The 22566-nt window shown below is 45.4% G+C and overlaps 1 long non-coding RNA gene across 1 annotated transcript; it reads right to left on the minus strand.

The window, feature by feature from the left end:
• Nucleotides 1–3987: 3987 nt before the first annotated feature.
• Nucleotides 3988–20295, minus strand: LOC112567868. Its single transcript, XR_003099933.1, has 3 exons — nt 18456–20295; nt 13168–13171; nt 3988–4000 (listed from the first exon to the last, which is right to left on the minus strand). It is a non-coding gene; the product is annotated as an uncharacterized LOC112567868 (long non-coding RNA).
• Between the last annotated feature and the right edge of the window lie 2271 nt (nt 20296–22566).

Here is a 22566-nt window from a genome sequence, read left to right on the forward strand (position 1 = left end):
CCTATCCTGGCCTGACAGTTCGTGACCAACAGCCTAGCTCGGGTACCTCGTTCACCTCCGATTGGTGGGTTTCGACAACGAGGGACGATGACCGTTACCTTGACTGGTCTCTGCATGGCCCAGTCTCCTATCAGAACCCTTGTCGAACGTATCAGGAGACAGGCCAGGAACGTATCCACAAACCTCGTGATCAAGAAAAAAAAAAGTGAATATTAATTAGCCGGTGTTGGTGGCTCCACCTACCTCAAAACAAAATTTTGAAAGACAACGACTTTCTTCAGAACTTTCATTCCGATTACAACAAAAAAAAAAAAAAATTCCTTGACAAAGGATTTCTTATAGACATGGAGACGGACATGCATTTCATTGGTGGATTCCACCCGTGGTAGGTACCCGTTGTTGAAGGAAGCACGTGGATAGGATGCGGGACTGAGAACTGTTAGGTTTGTGTAGTTTTTTTTTTTTTTTTTTTTGTAAACGAGACTAAAAGGCCTCTGCATTCATCGTCAGAGTCAAAAGTCATCAGCGGAAAAAAACCGCCAGCCGTTATGACGTGACGCACGGTAGCAGCAGGACGACATCACGTTGTGGCAGGCGTTGATGTTAAAAACTCGTGACGTCGTGACACGTACTCCGAGTACAGGCGAGCACGCGGATCGTGAGCTCGTACACACTACTACCCCGCGGAGTTGTAGCGGCATCCGGGTTAGCGACGGGGCCGCGAGTTCGAAAGGGAGAGCGAGGACACGGGCGTCTGTCATCGTTGCGTCAGCTGGTTGTCGAGAGAGGAAAGTGAGGAGCTGTAGTAGGGGTCTCCCTGTCGGGGTCTCGCGCAGTCAATCTTGCAGCATCATGGCGATCCGTTCGGGCCTGCACGCGGTCGCGTGACACACATCTGCGGTGAACACATGGCGCGAGGGTCGGTGTGTGTGTTTAGCGGGGTGAGACAAAAAAGCTGGACAGAGTGAGAAGAATGTCCACTGAAGTGTCCAACTAACGGTAGTCGGTGTGACACGTCATAGTGACCTCACGAGTGTGTTGTGGGAGGGGTTGGAAAAGAAGAGACTGTAAGATTGCACGCTGGGATATCCTCAGCGGGAGGGTCCAGCAGTTTTCTCCTCCGAGCATCTCGCTGTCTTCCCTTTTCGACGATATACCTTCGTGATCAGGGTGTGTACCGAGGTGAAAAGGTGAGTTGAAGATTTTTTTTATTAGTTACCTTTTTTTTTGCGAAGGACTTTTAAAGGTGGGTGTGCAGACATGACCGAGGCCGCGATTGGTCGGAAACCCAGACCTTCACCCTCGAGAACCGTGTATTTCAACGGTAGACAGGAAATGAAGCCTGGAGCAGCAGTTGTGGAGGGGGTGTGTGTTAAGGGGATAGGGGGTTGTGATAAGAAGTGACGCCTTGTTCGTGAGTGTGTGGGTGTTACGACTGCGGCGGGTCGAACCGGCGCGGTTAAGCCAGGTCACGAGTGCCGCGGGGTCAGAGGTCACTAGGTGCTGCGGCGCGCCGATTTGAACTTTTGAATGTGTGTGTTAGAGAGAGAGAGCCTAGAGTGGTGGTGGTGGAGGTGGTGGTTGGTGGCGGCGGCATCGGGTTTCACCGTTCGTGCCCAAGCCCTCGCTGGCTGACGTCATACGCCACGGCTTGTGAGCGCGAGCCGCTCGCATTGTTACCGTCAGACTAGCCTCCCTTTCGCTACCTTGTCGCCTGCCCCGACACCTGCCATTACTTCGAGACGAGGATCCGGCTTGCTTGTCTACCAGCACCGACAAGAACTTACCTGTCGGTACCCGGGTTTTGTACACAAACACACACAAGCACCTTGCCAGCTCTCGTCGTGGCATCACATGAACCAGAGAGATATCTGGGTAGAGATGTGGGTGGGGTGGGCGAGGCACTTAATGCGGAAAAACAATGCATCGGTGAGCGCTGCACAAAGTGATGTCCCTTGGGTCGTTGTCGCATCTCGTCGCGTCATACTACGTTGCTTTGCAGCTTCGATGCAACAGCCGAGCTCTGGCGAGAGCTCTCCAGTCTCCCTCATGCTGGCAGTCGCGGCAAGCTTGCGATTAGTCTGTGGTGACGTGTATGTATGTGTATCTATGCTCAAAACGAGGCTGTTTGCAGCACTCAGCAAGCATAAATTAAATAACCGATATGGGGAATTTTTTTTTTTTGCCTGTCACAGCAGTAGAGTGAGGGTGAGTTCTATCCGATATTTCGTGGTCAGTCACTTCCCGCTGCCCAGTGACCTCCAGACGATGGAGTTTCCCATTGAGGACATTAGTGACAGTCTCTGCTCGCCAAAGTATGCGATTGTCTCCCATCTACTGGAACGTGAGATCGTGTCTGAGATGGTCTCACCTGGCTTGTCGCGCCGCCTACTGACACCTTTCCTACAAGCACTTGATTGATTGTGAGTGTGGCGAGGTCGCTCACAGACAAACCGAACTGTCGCTGCTTTAGATCTTGAAGGTACAGAACCCAACCGGGTGGAGAGAACAACACCCAGAACAGTCTACCCATGCATACCTGTACTTTACCTGCTTCGTCACTGGCGCGTTTTGGGATCGGGGTGGGGTTGGGGGAGCATTGAGTTCTTTTACCGGGTTTTAGCTCCGAGTGGGTGGGGACGCTAAACATCAATCCTCACTTACTTAGATACCCGTATCAAGCAAGAAATACTCCGATATCGTTCACAAGCTTCTGGAATCAATCTGTCTCACCCTCGCTTGCAGTAAAGGGAAGAGAGGTATGGGTGGGTGTGGAGGGGAACACACGACCGGGTGGCGTGCACAGGTAAGTTGAACGCGTTCCGGGTGGCTGTCAGCTTACCGCACAGCACCGCACAGCTGCTGCAGAAGCCACAATGGCGTATAGATTGGTTCACAGAAATAGAGCATGGCCGTGCACTACATTCCTACCAGACATCGATTTTGTTTTTCCTCATCCGTCTCTCTTCCCCACCCTGCATCCCACCCCGTCATTAGTCTACAAGACAGAAGGTAGGTTGACATTAAGTTCTCTTCAGGTAGCGGCGCTTTGGTTTTGAGAGTGTCTGCAGAGAAAATGCAAAGCTTCGGACCGCAGACAGCCAGGCACCCGGGCTGTGTCGGGAGTCGAGATGTTCATCCTCACTTTCATTCTTTCTTCGAAATGGAATGATGCCTCTCGTGCTTTTCGATATGATAATGAAGTGCCTGCTCCAGTTAATATTCGTGATGTGAGTGATACGGCGGTTGGTGCAGGTAGGTGAGGAAAAAGTTTTGTTGCTGCTGTTAGTGTCGATGTTGTCGATTTGCCTGACATCGCTGGCTGTAGGATCATCTCCATGTTCGTCGATGTGAGATGAAAGGTGTTCATTTTTACTCCTTGCTCATCCCTAACTTACATTTCTCTCTGTGCATGCGTGTGCGTCTTGTGGATTACCATACACCCGGTTTGAATGAACATGACAGGGGCGGTTCACTTCCCTCCAATTTTTTTGTGCATTGTTTTACCACCACACCACCACAACCACCACCACGCAGGCATCAACCACCATGCAGTAAGTAACCATGTGATCGACAGCACCGGGCGGGTCGTTGACTGTCAGTACTTCGCAGAGAACCCTCGGCAAGACAATAGCATTTGCAAGTCCTACGAGACTATGGTGCCGCCAGCGCAGCCGACTTTCCGCAAGACGGAAATCAATCGCCTCCAGTTACTTAAGCCCCGGGCGCCGGCCGAGCAGGACTGCCGAGCGCCGCCTTCCGGTGCAGAGTGTCCGCCTCAGCTCTCCACAGGCGGGCCGCTTTACCTGCTCTGTCTGCTTCATTTTGCATTGTCCTTCTTCCCTTTTCATTCAATTTTTGACATTTACTGAAACTCTGGATAACTTTATCGAAGCTTTGTATTGTCTTTTTCTTCCCAGACAGACTTAACCTCCATGTGCTTCCCTATTTTAAATGATTTTCTAGAAGCTTCAATGTGAGTCAGCGCTTCTCTCTCTCTCTCAGTTCGGTAGTTGATTAGATTATACTGCTAGTCAAACACTAGTTGCAGAAGGCTATTAAATGATTGTGTTCATTGTAAACTTGATGGCCATTGTTACTGCATCCCGGCTTCCAGATGGCCAGTAAAAATGACTGGCACATTCGAGCTTCAGATCTTTTTGAACCCGTCAATAAAAGTGTCTGGGACCGAGACAATGAAAAATAAAGCTTTCACATCATTACAGATAAGTGCTGGAAACATAGTCGGATGTTGTATTATCCTGGTTGTGACACATACGGGATCTCGTTATATAAATGTCTTTGTTAAAATTATGGAGATGGACGTAGTCCAAATGATAGTTTAGGATGGAAATTGAGGTGATCCATGTCAAATTTCCATAACGATTTTTAGTATGGAGATGGCCATGGTCCATATTAGTATTTTAATATGGAAATTGCGATGGTCCATGTCACATTTTAGAACGAAAATTATCGACGGGTCGATGTCACGTGATTGGTATGGATAGTCTTTATCGGTGGGTAGATGAGCCGAGTGGTCTTGGGTGGACCCGTGATTGAGCTGACCTGCACCTTCCCCCCTGTCTCCATCTCCCACCCATCCACAAGACATTGTGACGGAGCACGTGGTATGGGATGGAGTGTGTGCTACGTCACTGCGCGCGGTGCATGCTGTGTCACACTACTGTGTCATGAACAACATTGGTGTGTTTGTAAGGACATGACAGAGTGTAGGTTCGTGTCCAGGTTTCATGTCACACTGGAGGGTGTTAGTGTTGTGCAATCGCAATTTCTTGTTCTGTTTTGCCAATGAAAATTTGTTAACATTTTTTTCACTTCTTAACAAAATATTTTTTTTAAATTTGTGTGCAGGTGATGGCTGTGTACCCGGATGAAAGACTACTCATCTCAGCGTCTTCTGCTCAAACGGTTGTCAGTCATGTTGGTGAAGACTGCGAACAGCGACTACTTCTTAGTGGATATATCACCAGCTGGAACATGTTAAAAAAGTTTTTCCTACCCTTTAAGGAGGCAAGACTTCAAAAAAACGAACCAAACCCTATCCCCACCCCAACTCCCAGACTACAAGTAGTTCAACAGATGCGACTTTCCTTCAGTCGTTGTGAAAATTCCTCGAAAAGGACCCAATGAAGTATTTCCAGAGAACCACAAGTGCTTCGATGTAGTCTTCCAGAGGATATTCAGTCCACGCATGTCAGTGTGTCTGTGCTCCTGTACCCGGGATAGGTTGAGATCGCTTGTCACACGATGAGCTGCTCGTTGGTCTTGCGGGACAAAAGTCCACCCCAGGAACACCACCATGAGCAGATGGCACCGGACTCTGTTTGCGGGACTTGAGTGTTGACCGCAAGCTTGCAGGACGTCCACCTGACTAACAGGAGCTTGGGGGCTGATGCAAGATGATGACGACGACGGCGATAATGATGAAGGTGATATTATTCTAGGAGCTGCAAGTTGGCGGGTCCTGCTGCGTGTGGCTACAGTGTGTGTTCACCTGTGTCATGGTCAGTCTGCCATGTCCTACAGTGGAGTGGTCAGGCCAGCGCTAGATGAACAACACGACAGGATCTGAATGGGGTAGACCTACCCGCTTTCAGATCAGTAAGCACTGAACACGAAAGAAACTTTTTTTTTTTAAAAAAAAAGGAAGACTTTTCATTAGTTCCTGACAGAAGTAGAAGATGGCTTGGACGTGGTGTCTCAGTAATAAGAGTTATCTTTGAGGGGAGCTCATCTGTTTTCTTTCCCGTCCCAGCTGTGCTGTTACCATGCTTTAGTATCATCCACAGTCTAGATTAAAAAAAAATTAAAGTAGAATTAGAAGTGAAAAGCTTTTCTGGAAGAAATTCGATGGCATCAAAAAGAGGGTAAAAAAAAAAAAAAATAACAGAGGGAAAAATCTCGTTTCGTTCAAGTGCCGAGACGGGAGGGGTATGAAATCAAACAGGGGGAGGTCACTCTATTTGCATCAGTAGAACATCGGCCGGAAGTAGGAAGTCAGGCTAGACGGTGCGCATGCTTGCCTGTAGGTTGTCGTGGACGTGAGCCTGTAGCTGCCCCTCCCCATCACCTCCACCACCAAGTTGTATCGCCTTCTCCCGGTGGCCACCAGTGTCTTGCATTGCTTCCCAAAAGCGCAGTGTTCTTGCCACCCCTCCATTGTCACGTGGCCCAGGCCATGTCCGTTCCGTCTGCCAAGCAGCCAACCGTCCTGGTCGCCAGCTACAAGTAGGCAGCAGCCACAAGGGACATGTATGTATTTGGTGTGTGCTTTGTCACTCGCTAAGGCTCGATCTCAAGAGGTCACGCAAGCATGAACCACACACACACACAGAGGGTGAGGGAGGCAAGGTGCAGTAGACCATCTCCCTGAAAGCATCTACAGTCCACTGTGACAGTGAGTGGTTGGCCAGGATAGTTTTTTTTTCTTTGCATCTTTTCATTTTCTCTTTCCTCTCCTGTCTTTATACCTCTTTCAGGCTAAATTAGAAGAACGAGAGACAAAATGGATTTAACAGGTTCAAACACTTACTCTAATATAGACATAGACTTGTAACTATATTTAGAATCTTATTTATGGACCCCTGGTCTACTATGTACAGTGTATACTCTCTTCTGTTCTCACTGCGTCTCTTGTACAAACGTTCTTCCAAATGTTTCATTCAGATTATGGAGGGTGAGCTCGGCAGGTCGTCAATCATCTGTGAATTAAGGAGGTTAGCTGAACTACTCTGCAGTGTTTGGACATCATCATCATCATCATCATCATCATCATCATCATCAGTTAGCCATTAAATAGAAAAAGATTGTGCTTTTTTGTACTAATAATATGTCTGATGTAAGTAGTTGACCCGGGGTAAGACCAACTCGATTACAGTTAATCTCTTGTTCTTGGTGTTCCGCCGGGGTGCACGCCATCAGGACAGACCCGTCCACCCTGTCACACAAATCCACAGTTGGAGGGGGTGTGACTGATGGCGGTCTTATCGTTCAGAATCTACTGGAATCTGGTTGTCATGGGTGACTGACTCGGGCAGGAGCAGAAGATGCCAAGTGTAGAGGAGATAAACACTCTGTTGTGTGGGTTTGATGATTTGTGTTCCACTGGAGGCGTAACGAGGGTGGATGTCTTCCTATGACTGACCAACTGGGTATAGACTGGCGCATGCGTGAGGTTCGTTCACATGGTAAATAATTTCGAATATTTGTTCGAATGCAAACAGTCGTCTGGGCTTGTAAGTGCTGATATGAAGTTGAACAATCTAACATCTTGTGGGAACCCTCGTTCGAAGGAACAGCCATTTAATATTCCTAACCGGAAGTCTTTACAACAAGTAGGAGGCCAACATAACAACACAAGAACACGACAATATACTCGACCTCAATTATACAACCATATTGTGATTGCGGCTACTTTCATGGCCTATTGACTCAGACACATCCGTTAATCATTTTCCACGCCAGTGACTGCCAGTCCCACGCATGCGCAGACAATACCCAGTTGTTCGATCAGGTATGCCCAGGACATCCGCGCTCTCTACACCTCCGCATGCCAAACATCTAGGCTCTCCTAATTTGGTGGTAACCGTACATCACAGAGATAAGTAATAGAAGTGGGTCGAGGGAGAAAGAGAGACCGGGGAAGGTATTGACAGAATCGTCAGCGAGGGCTTGATGATGGCGCCATCTTGTGGAGATGTGGGGAGAGCCGTTTTTTTTTTTTTGTTGAGAGTTTGGAAGAAGGGTGAGTAGATGGTGGAAGTGAATGAGGAAGATATCGCGATCTCTCGCCCACCCGGGAACAGTGGCCGACGGAGGACCCGCCCAGTCGCTTCAACCCGTAGGCTTCCGAACTTGTGCTTTTATCAGACGCAAGTCCGTTGCTATGGGTGAATGTTGCTGTGGCAACGCATCATAGCCGAGTCGGCATGCGCTTTCAGTTTGACTTCCTCCGTCCGCTCTTTGATTTTTTTTTTTTTTTTTTTTTTTTTTTGAATGAGATGGAGTTAAAAGTTTGAGTTTAAGCAGCAGATGTTTGTGTTTGCTTTTGTCGTTTTAGGGTTCGAAATGGAGGTTTTATCCACAGACGACCGTCGCCTAGCAACATGTGTAGGTAGCGTGACCAAGATGTGACGTGGCTGGTTTCCATGGTGTGCCCTCGTCTGTCATTGACGGGCAGACAGACATATTGGTGGGAGGGGGGGAGAGGAGGAGGGGCGCCAGGACTGCCTCTGGTTCCGCTCGGCGTCGGAACATGTCTGCTAGTCATTGGCTTATCAGCACTAGGTCTGACAGTGGTTCACTGTGCCAAAATAATTGCGAGACCCACTGTAAGGCTGCTGTACACATACGGAGGTGACTGGTGCAAGGCTGTTGTCCTCCTGTCCCATTGTCTGTAAAACGAGGGCAGTTTTTTTTAATTTGTCAACGAGGACACTGCTCCATTGTGTTTTGTATTTCGTCTTTTGTCTCCCTTTGATTACCTCTGTCATTGAATACTTTATGACTAGTGTCAGTTGACATATATCTGACTACAAGTGAAACAGTATCTTTGTGTGACCTGTCCCGCTGGCAGAGGTTCTTAATGACTTCTCCTGTAACAAGTTGATCAGGAAGCTTTAAAAAATTTTTGGTCGTACTTTCATCTTTATTTTATTTTTTTTTTTTTTTCATGTATTCTTTCAGAAATAGTGTCATTGTTGGGTGGGTGGGTTTATACAGTGTGTGATTCGTGAAACGTCCTAGTGTTAAAGAAGTTAGTTTACACTGTGATGGCGATTGTTCACTGTGACTATTGTAGTCCTCTCGTGGCCTTATAACATCGAGCCTTCAGGAGAGCGTTCCGCGGTCACTTGCAGCCAGAGGCTGCCTGCTTCTTTCCTCCAAGAACGCTCGTCCGTCTTGATGGAGACCGACGATCGTTAAAGTCGGGAGACCACTCTTGACTACCAAGAGTTCTTTCCCCTCGTTGAAGGAAAAAAAAGAGAGATAGTTATGATCTGTATACGATGCCATCTTGATGGCCGGCCGTTTCATTCAAGGCGAGATCGCCCTGTATGGAAATGGTGGCGGGTGTTTTCCTTGTTGGGGACTGCTCGCGGAAAGCGCCCCTCATGCGGAACAGTTCCTTTGTAGCGAGCGCTTTTGATCTAGGGCCCGCGCTTTTATTGCGGGATCGTTTCTTATTAGGGGCAGTCACTCCCGAGGAGAGCCAGTAAAGGCGATCATAAACTTCCGCTTCCGCCGTCTGGGTGTCTGGAAGGAGAATGAGTTGGCCGGCACGGGCCGCGCAATCAGCCCCGAGTCCAGCGCTATATCCGATCAGCCGAGAGTCTTTTTACTGCCCTGTAACTGCCGGCCTTTCGCGCCATCTTGTTTGTCTCCCCTTAATACGCATTTAATCTGAAGGGAGGCGCTGCGCCATTGTACTGACTCTTCGCTCCTCCCAAACAGTCCTTCCACTCTTCGTACGTGAGTACGCGCGCGTGAGCGGACACACGCATGCTCGTGCATACATGTACCGGCACGCATGCGTACAAACACGCCAGCCCCATAATCAAGGACCAGGGTCATATTTCTACTACCCGTGGTCACAGCAAATGGACTTAGGGTGTTGGATGGGATACGGAGACTGAGGTTAGACCATGAAAGGAAGTGGGGATGGGGAAAGTCCCGTCGCGCCTCGTGGGTCGATCAGCACACGTTTAAAATGAGTTAATGATGGAGAGAAGGAATGAAAGGGTTAAATGTGCGCCGAATCAAACGGCGACTTCGAGCAGCAACGACGGGGAAACTGGGAAATGGCCTCGCTTAGGGAGAGGTTTACTTCTATCGCGAGGCTAGACGGAGGGTTTAGACTAGTGTCGTCTATAAAAGGTCCTCTTCCCATGATTAGAAGCAGGACGAGGTGATTGTGCCATTTGAGAGAGATGCATACAGTTGGAGTTAGCTTACACGCAGGACTTTTCCGAAAAATCCCTTCAGACACATCATAGCTGCTGATGAGACGACGACGATGATGGTGTTGGTGGTGTCTGAGTATTTATTTAATAAGCAGTAAGGATGATGATGTTGAATTTTTATGCCTATATCCGATCGGATGGGAGAGCTCAACCATCACAACTAGTACAACTAATCTTTGTTAATAAAGGTAATGTTCCTCTACCGTAATTTCATAAGTGTATTAAGAAGATTTTTTTCTATATTACTCTCCATTTTTGAGGATATAAATAATATTCTGGTTAAAATATGGATATAGGCATTTTAGAGATATGAATTCCAGGTATATAAACTCGAACCCTTCTCGTAATGACTGAAGCAATAAAAGATTCTCTCTCACTCGCGCGCACACTCTCTCACTCCCTCGTTCTCGCACGCACTCACGCGTAGTTGCCAGAAGACACGTGTCATATTTTTAGCTTGTCTGCAGCCCAAATGCCAGACGTCCCAGATCCAGTCTTACTCATCTCACGGCTGATATATTGACCCTCGGGTGGCGAGGCGTTCGCACGCGGCTGGGCCACGCGTGGCGGTGAGGCGGCCTGCGGAGATAAATAGGTACAGTGGGCCCACGTGCATGAAACCCGCTACCTCGCCATTTTCTTAACACTTGGCTCTTTTTATTATTATTTCTTATTGTTTGCCGGTACTGGCTGGTGGTCACTTTGAGGTAGGACCTAAGACATTTCTACCTATCTACTTATTCCATTTATCTCATTTCATAGACGAGAACTACGATGTTGTAGGCTGCGTGCTCGAGGTTCGATTCTTGCCGAAGCTTGGACTTTTAGGATTGGTATTAGTTTATTCTAGAGTTATTTTGGGGTTTTGGTTGGATTTATGGCGGTGTTTGTTGTTGCTTGTAGCCTTGTTATTCCGTGTTCGCTTGTAATAAAAGTATATAGAACAGTGATGAAGAGTAATAGTGGATGAAGATGTGTTAGACAGGAAGGTTCATCTCCTTCCTCCATCCAAAACACACCTGCAGGTAGAAACGGGCTATCAGGCGGTCACGCTCATTGGCATGACCTGAGGAAGTGTGACGACCCTAACCCACCCTTCTTTGCCCTACTTACTACTTACATTTACCAACGACTAGGATTCTTGATGAGAAGAAAAGGGAAGAATAAAAATCATTGGCGCTTGTGTAGTCACAACATGGCTAACCTTGTAAACACTATTTTTAAACAAACAAAACAAAGAATGTCAACTATTTTAAATACGATTTGAACGTTCTGTGTATCAGAGAGTAGTTACTGTTTTCTAAAGTTGGAGAGTGAAGAAGAGGGAGGTAACCCGAATGACAGGTAGATGCAGACATGGACGTGCAGCTTACGCAGACTCTTCCTCCATATGTCCACCCTTCCTTCTTTCACCCCACCACCTTCCGCCGCACACACCTCCTAAAATTCTACCCTCGGTCCGATGTCGGTATCACAGACACTCCGCCAACAGGAGTCTATTCGGGTTAGGTGCCTGTAATAGACCTTGATAAGTTGCCTCCCTTATCGGACTACAGATGCAATGCCAACGTCTTTCCGAGGGATGCGTGTGCTCGTGTGTGTGTGTGAGAGAGAGAGAGAGAGAAAGAGAGATGAACAATAGCATCCATAACCAAATCGTTTCCATTAGCAGTCAGCATCATGTCGGGTGGATACAGTACAGACAGATGAGAAATTCTTTTTTAAGTGTTTAAAAAAATATTTTCAAGCTTAGGAGGCCCAAACTTTCCCCTCCCTCGCTCACTCACCAACCTCGCCTCAGTCTGTACACGGACCCATCCATGTGGTCGGACCAGACAAGAGTTGTGGAAGTGGGAGTTGGGGGAGGTAAAAGAGGTCAGTGCGGTGTTTCATTTTTTGGCGAGCGTTCCAAAGCTTTGGCCTGGCTGAAGTCCTGTGAAATGTCTGCCATGAAGTGCTGTGTCATGAGGCTAGCGAGTGCCTGCTGAGATAAGGCTGCGTGTCTGTCTGTCTGAGTCTTCCACACGGTCTGCTTCACCCACGGGCGCACACACGCACGCACAGATGAACGGGATAGATGTAAGCCACACTACCACCATCAGGGCTGACTACCAACAGCCATGTAGTTGTGATGAAGACCACAGCAGTCTAACCCTCGGCTGGTCCTCGACACAGTCCGTGAGGGTTACGCCCTCAGGCAGAACTCAGACTTATCCTCTTTTGTCTCCCGTCGCCATCTTTTCGGCAGTTCATCCCTAAGTTCGAATCCGCCAATAAAAAATGGTGTTCCTTAAGTCATAGGATGACAATGGCTGTTTAGTTGTCCTTTGGATCTGTTCAAACTGTAAAGAAAAAACACCGAGGAGTAACTAGGGCGGCATGGGGAGGCGAGAAAACGAGTAGAAGATGTTTGGTACAGTTCCAGTCATGCCAATGGGAATCAAATCATAAATCGTAGTGACCTCCATGACACTCCCACACTCTCGTCCTTTTTCATGCAAGACCCTCGGGACCTGGGGACCTTGCACCCCTCATCCCGAAAAAAAAATGTTTTCATCTCGAAAGAAACATTTTATAGTCTGTCTTTCTTCTGCTCCGTGTTGATGCATTCAGGGTTGGCTGACCCAGACGACACTGGGCTCCGTGGCCTGGCTAGCGCTGAATTTAGTCGTTCCGTTTTCCTGTCTTCCCGGACAGCCGTCGCCAAATAAATCGACTGCGTATGATATCTTGCGAGCAGGGAAGATAAATGTTGGGGTTTACGCTCAGGTTTTTGCCTGTAACATACACAACCACCCAAGCGCCCTCACACACACACACAGAGAAGTTTCCTATTGGTTGATGGGCACAGGTGTGTGAAGTCTCGCCTGTCTGGGAGTGAACTTCTTGTTACTGTGTGTGTGAGTGTGTGCGGTAAAGTTTTCACTTAATATTGATCAACCAAAGAAAGAACACTGAAAAAAAATACCACTGACCCAGACATTCTCTCTCTGGAGGATAGATAGTGTGTAGTAGGTTTAGTAGTTAAAGGGGCTGTAGAGGTGTCTGGATACTAAACCTAGCTTATTGATTATTGTGTGGTTCTACAACACTTTTTTTTCCTTCTCCTCTCTCACACTTCTTTCTCCGTCCACAAGTCGCCGCCTCACTGTTCCTCTCTCCACACCCCAATGATCCCTCCTACCCCTCTGCCCTCGCCAATCTAAGATGACCCTCGACGATCACTCTCGGCAGGCTTTTTATCTTTGTCACCTTTATTAGAAGCTTCTTTGACGTCGATTGCCGTCTGCTGCATATGAGACAATTGTTTCGGCGTTAGCTGTCTTGCCTGTGATTGCTACCAGACCCTCTACCGATGTCGAGCCGCGCTGGCTGGAAAGGGGGGGGGACGGTGCTGATGACCGCCCGTCGAGAGATGGCGCTTTGATGGCGAGATCACGTGACTGCGTGCATCCTGGGATGGATGGCGTCTCGTCCCAAGCTGACTAACGTTTCAGCACGTTTATTTGTCTGCGACTTATTTATTTATGTGGCACACAAATAATCGCAGAAGCTGCCTTTCACTCTCTGCCAGTGTGCACGTGTCGTGGAAGTCACTTAATAAGTGGAATGTCCATTCCCGAGGGAATATTTAAACAAACGGATGGAACGGGTTGTGCGCCCAGCTAGGCACTTTCACACGGTCTTAGGGAGAAATGAATCTTTTTTGCTGCACGTACCTCTTGCTTCTGTCTTTCCTGCTGTCTGTGGGTTTTCTTCCTTCGTATAGGACGTGTCTCAGCTCCACATACTGAATACACTAACAGCTAATCGTTCATCTGGAATATTTATATTTTTAGAACAAAAACCTTTTTTTCTGTGTAACTACTGATGTAGCAATGGTCGTATACACTCCCTGATAATAACTCGTTAGACTCCCAAGGCAGGCGCTCATGGGAGTGTACAACCAATCAAACGAGCCGTAACATCATGCTATCCTGCATTTCCACCTTCACCATTTTTTGCTCCTCTATCCCACCATCACATCCCTCCCCCTCGCACACACACACAGTTGCCAGTCCATGTCACCAACCGACTCTAGAGGTGTGAAGACAGACGTGTCTCCAGACTTCCCCATCCTCTCCCAGAAAGAGGAAGAACAAACGGGTGGGTAGAAAAACCGGGTCGCCGAATGTTTCTCGTGGACCTTTCACACTTTACTTGTTGGTCGGCCAGCAAGTGTGAGTCGTTTTCAGATGCACTTTAAGGGAGATTTAGTAGCAGGGAGGGAGGGAGAGAGAAACGAAGTAAAACGAGGGCTCGTTGGCGAGGATTGTTCGAGGGAGGAAGGTGCGGGAGGATGTGTCGGACTGGCGTGACGTCCTCGTGAGTGACGGAACAACGGCGTGAGCGTAAGTGACGCGTGTGACATGTGGCAAGTGAGGTCGTCGGCTGTCGCTGGTGGTGGTTCTTCAGGGGTGTGAAGGGCAAAGGTCTGTTGTCGCGGGAAAGATGGTGTTTGAGTGCGCGCGCCAGAACTCAAGGAGTATCAGAAAATGCTGAGGGGGGAGGAAGAGAGCTAAAATTGGATTCTGGACAAATAAACGTCTAACTTGGTGAAGACCTGTCTCTCACTAGGTACGGGTTTTCTGACTGGGATGAGGGGTTTTGAACGTGGGGTCATAGGGTAAAGGTTAGGTAAGTTTAGTGCACTGCATGTATCCCTGAGACAAAATGCTGAACTTGGGGTTGGAGGAAAGGACTCAGTGGAGGAAACGTCTAAAGTTTACTTCTGTCTACCTGTGCACACCTGTTTGTGTGATGTTCCTCGCATGAAAGGTGTCTCGTCAGGGTCACCAAGGTCAGTTGTCAAGGACTACAACCAGCGTGTGCATACAAGGAGTCCCCTCCCCTACCGGAAGCTATGCGTGCACTCAGGCTGAGGTAGTCGGTTGTATAGTTGAGTATTACACCATGTCGGGAGAAACTGTACAACCTGCTAGCTTTCCCTGAGACACGTTATCTCAACCTTCCCTCTCCCCCTTTCACTGCAGCAGCACCCCGCCCTGTGAACTCCTGACCTTCTGTGGATTGCAGCGCCATCTGGGCAAGAGGCTGACGTCACTGCCAGCGCGATAAACAATAGCTCGACAGGAGAGATCATCCACGAGAAGCCTTGTCTGGGATTAGCCGTTTCAGAACTGGGTATGTGTGTGAGATGGTTGCCTCATCCCCGAGGTCCCCGTGGATGGAAAACCTTTTGTGTCTAACGAAAGGAAAAGAGTCCCGGACTTCCGGTCTCGGAGATGGTACCCGTCTTTGCTACTTTCTTTTTCCTTTTTTTCTCATTGGTAAGTCTCTTCGGGTTAGTTCTCTCTTGTTTGGATTGCAAGCGAGTCCACTTTTACTCGGGTATCTTGTGTTTGGCATGGGTATCTTCCTTGTTAAAAGTCGCATTACACAGACAAAATTTTGTGTAGGAGGTCACGATTCTCAGTGTTGCCTGGTACGAAGGGCTGCCCCAGACTGGCTGTTATGATCGAGAAAATATCTAAAAGGTAACAATCATCATGTTATCTGTGTTAATGCTCGCCTTGGCTTAACTCACAAATCCTCAGACACCCGCAATCCTCTCCAAGGAAGTGCACCTGTCGTACTGCGCACGAGTGTCGACAAACAATTGACATTAAAAATAAGGAAAAAACTTAAGTTTGAGGCTGGCAATCGGGAAGGGAAAACGAGCCAGGATAGGGTTTAACTCGAGACAGATGTTAAAATGTTCTTATTTATTTTCATTTTGCCATGATATCTCCTGCACATGGCATTCAGACATCAGGGCCTGGCCACGAGGACGACTGTACAGTCTTGTGATCTGTCATGGCTTCTCAGTTTTATTAGTGTCTCATTATTTTATGTCCTTTTCATTGTTCATCCTCTTTCATCGCACATATTCTCTTTTATCAATGATCTTCCAAAACATTTTGTATTAATTATTTTGGTCTATAGGCTTACTTTAATATTTTATACCAAGAGGACCCCTCAGTCAATTCGCCAATACCAACAATCGACTCATTGAAAACGAGGCTAAAATATTCAGGTAGTATTCTATAAAACAACCTTCCTGCACACCTCGAACAAACAGAATCCAGTAAAGCAGATTCCTATAATCCATCTCCAAGCCTTTAATCGTGTACATTGAGGCCTCCTACCCAAACTGTAAACACCTGTTCCTACACACCTGCACAGGTAGCACATGTTACTTATTCACGAGTCGCAAAATACCTGTCAAATTAGACATCGGACCTTCATCTATGTACCTATTCTCATTTTCCATCTGGTTTTTTATTGTAGTGCCTTTGGTCATAAAGTGGTTTTAGTTTCATTTCCTTAGTTCGAGGGCTAGATGTGAAAAAAAGCATAACTTTTGCATATTCTGAAACCCTCGTGAATAGATATTTGTCATTTGTCATCTTCTGTGTGATGTAATGCGGAAGTCGTTGTTCCCACCTTCCTTTCTTTTCTTTCTTGTTTTCTTTGTCTCATCTGCTACATGCACATACATCATCTCTCATAAAGATTTAAAGAGACGATCCACAGATGTGACCAGTCGTTTCATCTCCAGTTGCTGTCCGGTATGTTGCATGACGATTGGGGGAGTTAATAAAGGAACCGTCTGTCCTTTTAATGAAGTCTTAAAAATTTTTTAATGAAGCTGTAAACGAGACTTTAATTTGAATATTTATGGACCACCTGTTCATGTCCACCTGTAGGAATTGAAATTAACACAAGCTTGGTCGTCTGCTAGAATTTCCCGCTGTACAAGGTTTCCAACACCACCATCACCACACACCATACACAATGTATAATGTTTATATTTGTCAGCATTTTCACTTTGTAGTGGGATCTGAATCGTCTTGGCAGGCTTACTCTCATTTGTGTGTGGTTGTTCACACATTGCATCCACACTACCAAATGTCCTGATCTTCTTTGCCTAGATGGCAGCACCGTCGTCAACCGGTGTGTTAGTGTGGATTTCCAGAGATTTTTGCGGCAATAGGCCGTTTTCTTCTCCATTAGGTTGTCTGTCCTTTGTCTTACCTCGCCTGTCTTACCATCGGCATTGTAAGGGAGAAGACACTGTTCCTTCCTCTCATCCAGTCCTTTCTCTTCACGTCCATTCGACTTAAGCAGTACTCACCCCACCCATCCTATTTCTTCTTCCCTCATCTCTTCCTCTCGCGTTTTCCCGTCTTTCCTCTCTCATCTTCCCAACCACCCGCCCTCACCCACCCACCAACACCTTGCTCTAATGGGTTTCTCTTAAATGTATAAAAAGGACGGCAGGAATGGGCTCGGCGGGATTGGTAGCTTAGTGAAGATATAGGTTGTGTGTAAGTCACAAAATGTCTGAAAGTCGGTCTCTGGTGAGAAGTGCTCCCAGCCATCCATCCTGGGCCCTGGTGTACTTGTCTGGGCCGGAGCGTCCGACGGGCACTTGAATATGGTAATAATATTGTTATATGCTTAGCGGCGCCCCAGGGAGAGTGTCAGACTGTTGATGATATTATTGTGGGCGAGTGATGGGCCCTTGCTGCAGAAAGTTTCTTGACTTCGGACGCCATCATTAGCTGCACGCGCCTTGAACGCGCGTGTTTGTTTTAAATCGCATTATTTTACTGTCCTAACTTTTTGGCAGACTCTTTAATTTGTTCTTTTGTCTGGTTTCAGTTTCATGCTAAAATAGAAGAACTAATCCACTAGTCCTACCTTCTACTTGCCACAAGGGATTTTTTGATAATTATTATCATCATCATCATCTTCATCATTATTATTCTCATCATCATCATCTTGGTGTGGAGGGGGTTTAAGTTTCGCTGGCTGCAGTAGGGAGGTGACAAATTTGCAGCAAACCAACTATCCATTACATCCTTTTTATTAAAAAAAAAAGTACATGAAATCGTGATGGGGGGTTTCACGGACTCGATTGTCGAATTGTGAATGTTTTTGCTAAGCTTCTTGATAGAAATCTTTCATGGCTCTTTGACCCCACCCCGGGTATTATCTGTTCACTATGTTTGTCGAGCTTGGATTCGAATATCCCATCGGTCGTCCACCTTCTGCGAGATACACTGTCCCCTAGCCCTCCCCAAGCACTCCTGCGGATACGTTGTGTCACGTGACTGAAGCAGCCTGTTGGAGTGTATCTATAACTCCCGTGTGGATCCTGTCCCGCGGGTAGTTCTCACCACCGAGCGTGCTGTAGTCTAGCTTGCTGTCCTCCTGGCAATTTCCGAAGCACTTTTTTACGATTAAGCACGCTTTTGAATAATGAACGATGGTTCTCGAGGGAGACATTGTTTTTATCGCTGTAACGGACATCGAGAATAGCCATCGTGATAAACATAGGGGTAGATGATGAAGGATGGTTACTGGGCGGTCACTTTAGTTAACATACATACATCTCACAGCTGTGTTGACATCTATGGTCATCACTCTCCTTTTGAACCATTTGAAAATACTGAATAAACAAATAAATGATGAACTAAAGGATACAGAGATAAAGAATACAGAGGAGAGTGTCGATGAGGCAAGGATGGTGTTGAAAGAGGAGGAGCATCAGTTCATCATGGTTACAGTCGGTATATTAGTGTGGTTGACGAATGTACTGCTGTAGTAGATAAGCTATCACACATATCAGTAGAAGAATAGCGGGTATGAAGAATAGCACAGACTCCAATAATGTCGGTCTTGTATGTCACCCTCGGTGGCTGGAGGTTGTTTCGCAAATTGTAGAGGGAGGATCATTCATCAAAATATAAAAGTCCTCTTCATTTGTAATTTATAGTTATAATGATAAACAGGGAAGTTCCTGTTGCTGGTAGTTAATAAACATTTGCTTATTATCTACAAGTTTAAAAATAGTTGTCAACACTTGGTGCTTTAAAATGTTTGTTCGTTTAATTAGGGCTAAATTTAACCACTTGACATTATAGATACTTGATATAATGTAAATTAATGTTGAGATATTTAATGTAATGATTATATATACTGAATTATGTATGTTGAGCACATCATGATCACCATCACTCATTTCTGAGTCACTCTAATTATTTTCCTTGCTCCCTTTGTACTACAGCCTTTGGCGCTGACAGAACAAAGGCACGTGATTACTTACAAGGTAGATCGATCGATTGATTGATTAATTAATTGCAGTGGCTGGTGACATGTCTACTGTAGGCATACAGAACAATCCATACACTTACTCCGCACAGAAAACTCCAGACAGTTTATAAAGAGAAGCTAATCAGGATTCCATTATCATTCATTATTCTTTTTTACACGGGGGACTTTTGAAAGAAAACTTTAAGGTTTACACAGACCCGGGGTGGTTGAGTGGTGGGTGGTAGGTGGACAGAAGTAACAGGCCATTGTTCTCGAGCAGTTTTGTCTATACACCACTCAGCTGAGTCCTACGTCTGGACACCACTTACAGTTAGCCATGAATATGCATGCCGGGAATGTTGCCGAGGAGTGTTGTGTTTCCAAGAATACCTCCATGGATCATCCAGGAGCAAACTGAGATTGGTTTACCGGAATATTCATGTGGAATATCTTTGTACAAACGGGAGTTCTAAGACAATGCCCCTGTAGTATCCTGTCCACACAGACCCTGTGGACTAATGTGACCTCTTTGCCCTCCTGCCATTTTTCTGTCGAACTTTCTAGAAGGGATGTGGCCTTGTTGTACATTGCTGTCTGTTGCTATGTATGGTTGTCAAACAAGCATACAGGAAAACATTGTATATTGTGAAACCTGTGTTTCTCTCTTTCATAGTTTTTTATCCATCCTTTCTTTTTCCTATCAAGATATGTTTCCTGACCCCACTGTTCGTTTATTTGCAGGGTTTTCTGTGTTTCCAAGGTAAATGTTTCACTTTGTTTGCATAATGTATGTTTTTGTTTTGTGTTTCGTGTGAGTGAGTGGACGAGAAAATATTCTTCCTGAAATTTATCCGAATATTTGTCATTTTGCCTGGGTCGTAGCTCCCTTTCTCGCAGAATGTTTCGATAGCAAAAATCCCTGGTCCCCTAACACGTATACCTATATGGCATGGTCGAGGTGGGTGAAGGAACTGAAAACAAAATCGTAAAGGATGTATTTTTAGCTGCTGGGTCATCTGTCATTTTGTGAGAAAATCCTTTGATAAAGAGAGTCTGTCTGGATCCACATTCAAGATCATTCTACCTAGGTATGTAGGTAGTTAACACAGGATACAGAACTGCGCATCTTCGCGCAGTTTGAAATTTCCTTGCATTTATTTTTTCATGGAGAAAAGAGCAACGACCAACGATAGAGCAACTTATAATATGTTCTAAACAACAATGATGTGGTGAGCTGAAATGAGTGACACTAGTTGATTCCGTTGGTTCTGTCTATCAACACTTGCTGGCTCTGTGTAAGTATCCAATTCTTCTTCCACTTTTACTCAGGCCTTTTTTTTTTTTGTTGGTAGGTGACAGGAAAGCATTGTTCCATTTCAACTAACATTCAAAATTCTCTTTTAGTACTCGTGTGGCCAAAGCCCTTTGACTGCATGGACCTGGTTGTATTCATGGCTCTGCTTGAAGTATTCAATAAATCTTCATTCTCTATTTTCCTTCTTCTTTTCAGTTTCTTGCTCGCACTACAACCCACATTCGTTTATTTATTTACACATTCGTTCGGCCATTAGCTAAAATTTATGGTTCTTAATTTATTCTTTTTTACCTAATTGGTCTTAATACTTTAAAAGACAAAGTGCATTTCGGAAAATGGTGGTGTCAGTTGTAAAGATCATGAAATGGTTTTTGGCAGGAAGGTCAAAGATCACCGCAGCTTTGGAAAGGCTTGTGGAACGGGAGGGTGGCATTGGAGAGAAAATAAAACCCATTCCAATATCTAGAAAATATATCATTTATTTTCTACAACAATATTGCATCTTAGATCGGTGATATAATATGTCTCATGCAATCGCTTTATTTCATTATTTCTACTTTTTCCAAATAAAATTAAATTTTCGTTATGTCGATTTTATTTGTCTCTCGCTGCTCGTGTGTTGGTGGTTGACCTTTGTGATCATTCGTGACTAGTTTTACTTCTTTTTTTATTTTGTTTCTTTTGTGCTTTGAGGCATATGTGTTCCACCGGGAGAAGTTTCTGTGATCTTCTATTTTCTGTTCGGTTAGTTTTCAGTTTGGTCCTACCGTCATTTCCGTCGATGTGGCTATCTTTTTATTTGCTTTTTTTTATTCCAGGTGTTGGATGACTGTATTTTCTGATTGGTTGACTGTCAGTGTTAAATAACGCTATTTTATTTCTCCTATTAATATTGCTTATGTATTTTCTATGTTGTCTTGCTGTGTAGGGCACATCTAGTAATGTATAAATGGTTTCAGAAGCTTTTGTATCCAGAGGCATTGTTTCATTTTATTTTGAGATAAATGTTAGTATTTCTTTTTAACATTAGCTGGTCTTCATTGTCTTTGTTTATCCAGTGTAGTCAAGATGTGTATGACATCATATGTCAGGAACGTTTAGCATATTTCTTTAAGACCTGTTGTTTTATTTAGTTTTTGCATTGTCATCGAGAGACTTTGGAATTAATCCACTCGCTTGTAGGCACATAGCAGTAACAGCTTGCAGTCAATCAGACTTCTAGAACGATTCGCTATGACTGCATGTCTCAAAAATGTCAGAATTTAACAGTGCCGGGTACTCAGTGACCCAAAACTTCACTGTAGACCACACGACAAGGCGAACACTCCTTAGATGTGTTGTGAAGGAGGCGTAGTATTCCACTCGCAGTATGTTCATTCCATACCGAGAATTATTCAAAGACTTGTATATTTCAAAAAATTAGCTCTTATGATAATCGAAATTGTTGGTGGTTTTTTGCATTGCTGTATTAACATTAACTTTTTCATTTAGAGTTTTGTCATCATATGACATTTTAAAAGAATGTTCTTGTTAAAGTTTTTTACTGTCAGGTAAAGGAGATGACCACAACAAATGTCGTATATATATATTTCGTTTGTGCAAGATTTCTTTTCCAAGTAATTTAAGGTACAGTGGAATTAGGTATAAATATTTGCAGTAAAATTATCCATTTTTTAATTAAAGTTTATTATTTTTGCCACTGGAATAATTTATAATTCTAATGTTGGAAGTAGCAGTAATTGTTATTGTTGTTATGATGATGTAATTTACTGTTTTTATTTCTTTCGACGAGCAGATTTTTCACTTGACAGTTGTTTTCTTGCAGTTGTTGTCCAAAGTAAATAATACGTGACTAAGCTCGCCATTGTCGTTCTAGCGTCCATGTCTTGTGGGTGCGTATCAGTTATATTGTATGTTGTTACATATCAGATTTGTGCTCCGTATTGTACTCAAACGTTCGCATCATCGTGTTCATTTCACGCTTGTCCACACTAGCGCAATTTCAAGTCGCTCAACAGCTTAGACATCGTGACTATTGATTCAGCGGAGTGTTTCGCATCCTGTCCTGCTGGTCGCAAACAAACATGTTATGATTATTTGGAATTGGGTTTGCCGGAATGTTCTTAA

This window comes from Pomacea canaliculata, linkage group LG7 (genome assembly GCF_003073045.1).
Source record: "Pomacea canaliculata isolate SZHN2017 linkage group LG7, ASM307304v1, whole genome shotgun sequence".
NCBI lineage: Eukaryota > Metazoa > Mollusca > Gastropoda > Architaenioglossa > Ampullariidae > Pomacea > Pomacea canaliculata.